The following is a 5939-nucleotide window of genomic DNA, read 5'->3' on the forward strand; positions in this document are numbered from 1 at the left end:
CCCTGTGAACATCACCAGTATAAGATGTCACTGGCACCATCAACCAGGCCTTGAATAAATTCTGTCAAGGGTCTCCAGATCCAATGTTGTGTAAAAACCTGGGCTCCTTTCTCCTACCACTCCCACACCTGCCCTTTTGTGCTCAACCTAAACTCACTCCTGGCTTTTCCCAAACCAGATGGGAGAACACAACACAAAGGGAAGAGTCACAGGCTGAATTGCCCAGGAATAAAGTGCTGAAGATGTTGAGCATGTCACATATTTATTAAGAGTACCCTTCAGATAAAAACCTGGGGAAGGGACAAAAATCGAGGTCAGTGGCAGAGAGAGATACTCAGTTGTACTGCAAACCCAATGGCAGTTTTGACTAACCCTGTGGAAAGCTCTGGAGTTATAAGTGACCCTTCAGCATTGTTTCCAGTTGAGCTAAAATACTTAACTCTTCCACATCAACTATTTAATTAGATTGGCCACCTGATAGAGGGGGATCGATCTTAGGTGAGTGGCTTTCTGCACCAAAAGAGGTGACAAATGTCAAGGTTGTCTGCCAACAGTCCTTCAGCACCCAGGCCAGTAAGCCCTTATTGAAGGGGACTCCAGAAGCACATCATAGCATCTACCATAGTGTAGTAAAGAGCTGTTCTATCTCCCTCAATGTGTAGAACCAGCACATGCTTCACGCCCAAGTCAGCAATTCAGAGTAACCAACATATGAACTGGCCATATAATGTGGATTCCAAGAAGGGACACTGACTGCCAACAGCCCCCTCCTAATCCCTGTGTGCATGGGTCAACTCCTCCCATGCGGGGAGCATGTGGGGCACTCCCCCCATTTGCCTGTCCAGTACTTCTTGTTCTCAGTTGAGACTAGAGTTGGGTCCTGAATCCTCATCTGGTTTTAGGAGGCCATAATCCCTGGTCAGTCTCTTCCCAGTCCTTATCGACAGATTCACTCTCTTTCCATTCTGCCACAAGTGGATGGACCATAGGCAGCCATGCCTCTGCACCCACCTACCATTGACTTCTCTCCTCTCCCTATATTCATCTTCTCTATTGTGTCAATCCTTGTCAGGTAACAAGGCCTGCTTGGCCCCAAACAGAGCTCCCTCCATCACATTGACAAAGAGCCCCTAAATGCCTGTGACAGCAGTAGGGCCAGGCTCCAGGTGCTCACTTCTGGCCATTTCCTATTGCCCATGTGGCAGGAGCTCATTTTAGGTAACAAACATCTTCATGATGGATGTGACTACAGATGAGGTTGCAAGAGATTCTGAGGATGTACTCAGTGACCAGCCTGCAAAGTTAAGAAGCAGATATATTTAGGGGCACCTGGGTGGCTCAGTCGGTTAAGCGTCCGACTTCAGCTCAGGTCATGATCTCACGGTTCGTGGGTTCGAGCCCCGCATCGGGCTCTGTGCTGACTGCCAGCTCAGAGCCTGGAGCCTGCTTCAGATTCTGTCTCCCTCTCTGACCCTCCCCTCTTCATGCTCTCTCTCTCTCTCTCTCAGAAATAAAAAAAAAAAATTAAAAAAAAAAAAGAAGCAGATATATTTATAATACCACTCAGGCCAAGGACATCAATTAGTGACTGAGAGAAATGGGGAAAGATGCATAACCACCAATCTGTCAGTGACTGTCACTTCTTAGGCATTTTCCTATTCTGTCTATACACATTACAGATAACTACTTTGGGCCCCTCTCATACTGGTTTCTGGGGACATGAAGGTCAAGATGCTTGGATTAAAGTCTTATGTATCCTTTCCTCCATGTTTCCACTTCACCTCATAAAAGCTACATTTCCATATGCCTTTCTCATATAGGAAAGTGCCTTAGAGGGAACTCTGGTCCTCCTTCTACCTTCTCACTCCTCCCTTCTTGTTCAAGGAGAATGTCTAATCCAATTGGCCAACTTAGATTCAATGAGTTACATTTTCCCAGTGGGCAGGGATACTGTCCCAAAGGCACACAACCCTTCTTTCATTTTCCTTTGCCATCCAGGCTCTAGTGTCATACATTCTCCTTCTCCTTCCTACACAGCTGTCATGCAGGGCAGGACCCCTCTCAGGGAACAAACTCACCATTTTCCTTCTCTCTCTCCTCTACTCCACTATTAACTTTTATGGTTGATGCAGCTAAGTCTAAAGTTCTATTTCACAAAGTTAAGAGTCTGGAGTCTACAAGTCATGCTATTTTTCTCATGATTTGCTCAAGTTTGCAGGTCCTAACATTTAAATATAGGGTAGCAAGTAGGAGATACCACTTGGCCCAAGTTCTAAGCCACAAGCTCCTACAAAGTTTACTAGGGCCTCTAGGTTTGATGACTACTGAGTGTTATACAACTATTAGATAAATGGATTCCCCATTAAGCAATAAGTACTTTGTGTATATATTTTTAATGGTCAAATTTGGGAAAGAAGAGTGCAGTGCTTCTTTTGCTCCAAATCCCTGAGAAGACATAGTTTCCACTGTCCTGGAGTTGACTATCTAGTGGTTGAGAAAAAAGAAATATTAGAAAAATCCAGTAAAAAATATACCTAACCCAGCCTAAGGGAGTCATCAGTAAAGGTTCCTTTCAGAATAGATGCAGAATAGAGACTTGAGTAAGGAATAAGGTAAATAAAGGTCACGGAGCAAGAAGGAACATAGTTCAGTCAGAGGAAACTGCATTAGCACATGTTTAGGGTCAGGCTGTGACCAGGTGAGGCAAGAGCCGCAGGTAGCTAGGGCTGGCGTGAGAGAGCTTACATCCAGTCAGACTTAGCTCATGAGACCCTTGCAGCAAGTTAGGAGAAAGTGCGTATCTTATCCTCCGATTCATCTCTGCATCCCTGAGGACATACCAAAACACTGGCCCCTTCTGACTGGCTCTCACATCTTGGTAAACAGACCAAAGTTGAGCTTCCTTCAATGTTCTAAGCAGGAAATAAATGCCAGTCAAGTCAGGACGATGCAATCCATATAGTGGAATGGCTTTGAGCCTCCCCACTTCCAGGGGAAGCTCTAGGTGAAGAAAAATGATTTACAACCAGGCCTCTAATCACCTTCTATTTTGTCTACTCTCTGATCTGTCTAACTGGTCTACCTACATCAGTTTGACCTTCATTACTTTAGCCTTCAAATCAGCCACACCACAAATCCAAATATGATGTCTCAATAGCTCCCCAATGGCTTTCTGCAGAAAGTCCAATTTCTTTACTATGATGTCACAGATTGCATTCTTAAAGAAGTAGGCCCCGAGACAAAGGTTAGCATACAGGAATGTATTAAGAAGCAGTCTTGGGATCAATCCATATGGAAGGGAAGGGATGGAAAGGGAGCAGGACTGAAAAGAAGCTATAATGTAGTCCCTCAGTCAACCCCAAGGCATGTTCTGAAGCCAGAGGACTTTTCAGAGTTTAACTAAGTAGCGCAAAGTGACCAAGCCTTAATACACACATGTCAACAAGTCTTGGATGCAGACTACCCTGGGGAAAGGGCCGTGTTCTTGGACAAGGCAACTCGATCCAAGGCAAATTCCTAAAAGAAGCTGATAGCTAAGGGCTGCCTTGCCCACAGCATTCCCAGCAACTGGAGGAAAAAGGTCATCAGACCTGAAAGGAGATCTGAGTGATACATCACAGCATCCTGTACGTGTGTCATCCAATGATTTTTATATTCTTTTATGACCTACTATATTAGTTTTCTAGGGCTGCCATAACAAAGCACCACAGACTGGAGTCCTAAACAATAGAACTGTATTTTCTCACAGTTCTGGAGGCTTGAAAGTCTGAGATCAAGGGGCCAGAAAGACTGGTGTCCTCTGAGGGCTCTCTTTTTAGTTTGTAGATGGTCATCTTCTCCCTGTATCCTCACATGGTCTTCCTTGTGTGTCTGTGTCCTACCCTCTTACAAGGACAGGAGTCACATTGGATTTAGGGCCTGCGATGATGAGCTTATTTATTATTGTTTTTTAAGTTTATTTTATTTTAAGAGAGAAAGAATGTATGTGGAAGGGGCAGAGAGAGAAAGGAAGAGAGAGAGAATCCCAAGTAGGCTCCACACTGATAGTGTGGGGCTCAAACTCACAAACCATGAAATCATGACCTGAGCTAAAATCAAGAGTCAGAAGCTCAATGGACTCTGCCACCAAGGTGCCACTTAATGACCTTATTTTAACTTCATCATCCCTTCCAAAAATGTAGCTTCAAATACAGTCACATTCTGAGATACTGGGAGTTATGAGTCTGACATGAATTTTGAGGAGGCGCCTCTAACACCACCTACTTCTTATCATTTCTCCACTCTCAGCCGTTCCCCCCTCCATCTCTAGTCAAATCACATCAAACAGCTGCTTTTTTTTCCCCCTAAATCTTATTTATTTACTTTCAAACAAGTTAACTCCCTAGGAGATGCCACATCACATGGATTCTGTGTCCAATGGCCTCAGCGGGAAGCTTGCTTCAGAATTTGGCACAAACCATGCTGCTGTTCCCTGGAGGCCAGTTACCATTCCCTGGATGACTTGGACTTTAGTTTGCTGCCAGGAGTCACTTTTCCTGTACATGGAAACACATGTCTTGCCTACATAAAATTCGGTTTTATCTCAGGCATAAACACTTTCATTTTTTGAGAAGAGCTGTATGCTCCCTCTGGTTTAGAAGACCTTGCTTACAACCAGAGGAAAACAAAATGGCCTTGGGCCACAGCCTTGGAGACAAAATTGGCATTTTAGAAGTCATGATCCCAGCAGGCCTCCACAAGCTCCAAGATAGAAAAAAAAAAAAAAAAAAAGCTACTGGCTGATTCTGGAACATGCTGGTCTACACATCTATGCTTTGTACAGGCTGTGCCTTCTGCCAGAAATGCTCTTCTTTGTCCCATGAACACCTTTAGGTGACCTGTGTCTCCTTCAAGAGTTAGCTAATGTACTCACCCCTCTCTGAAGCCTTCCTCACAGCGACCTGACTCATTAGGACCTTTTCTCCCAGACCCCATGATGAGAGACTGTTGTCACAGGATCTATAGTGTGTGTGTAGCAGGCATCTGTAAATGTGGGTTGTTTGAGTGTTTGGTTGATAGTTGGTGCGTTGAGTGATTCAGCAAGCATTCTGTAATGACCACGACTTTTATTTTGTCAGTAGACATCAGCATGGGTATGGAGGAAGCTGAAAGAATGGTCACACAATGCAATATTGCTGACTTTGAAGCTGGAGGAAGGGGAGTGTGAGCTGAGGAATGTGGACAGTCTCTAGACGCTGGAAAAAGCAGGGAAAAGGATTATCCACTAGAGCTTCCAGAAAGGAATGCAGCCCTCTTGATTTTAGCCCAGTGGGCCTTCTGACCTCCTGAACTGTAAGACAATAAATGTGTTGTTTTAAGCCACTCAGTTTGTAGTAACTTGGTACAGCAATGGGACACTGGCACACCATTCCAAACAGACCTTTTCCTACTCCCACCCTCATGCTTTCGACCTACTTTGTGTATGCTAGAGAGGGTAACCTAGGTGACCAACACTGGGGAATTTTCCTGACTCAATCGCCTAGGCTTCTGAAGATCCAGGAGAGTCTAACCTTAATGCACTTGGAGAACTCTAGTGAAGGTATGTTCTATATGGACACCATGTTGGGAGTTATGTGATTATACGGGGTCAAATATGCTCTGGCTTGCTCACAGGCTATAGCATAGATAAGGTTATGTGTGTAGTGACCAAGAGCAGGTTCATAAGACGGGCGGAAAGTGGGGCTGGCACGGAGTAAGGTTCCAGGAGACCTGGCATGGACATCACAAAGGTAGCACTCTGCCCCCTCCACACCCTCAGGTATGTTCTTACAAAAATTAATGTTCAAGTTGACAGTAAATCTTGGAAACACTGGAACACAGATTACACATGGGGAAAAGCAGTAGAAAACTGCCAGAGAGGGCACAGTCAGGACTGTGAAAAACCCATCAGACAACAAGGA

At 44.7% G+C, this 5939-nt stretch overlaps 1 long non-coding RNA gene across 1 annotated transcript; it reads left to right on the top strand.

The window, feature by feature from the left end:
* Window positions 1–3266: 3266 nt before the first annotated feature.
* Window positions 3267–5361, top strand: LOC120225152. Its single transcript, XR_005526751.1, has 2 exons — window positions 3267–3626; window positions 5118–5361. It is a non-coding gene; the product is annotated as an uncharacterized LOC120225152 (long non-coding RNA).
* Window positions 5362–5939: the final 578 nt, after the last annotated feature.

The sequence above is a fragment of the Hyaena hyaena genome, unplaced genomic scaffold (genome assembly GCF_003009895.1).
Source record: "Hyaena hyaena isolate Hyena2069 unplaced genomic scaffold, ASM300989v1 scaffold_18, whole genome shotgun sequence".
NCBI lineage: Eukaryota > Metazoa > Chordata > Mammalia > Carnivora > Hyaenidae > Hyaena > Hyaena hyaena.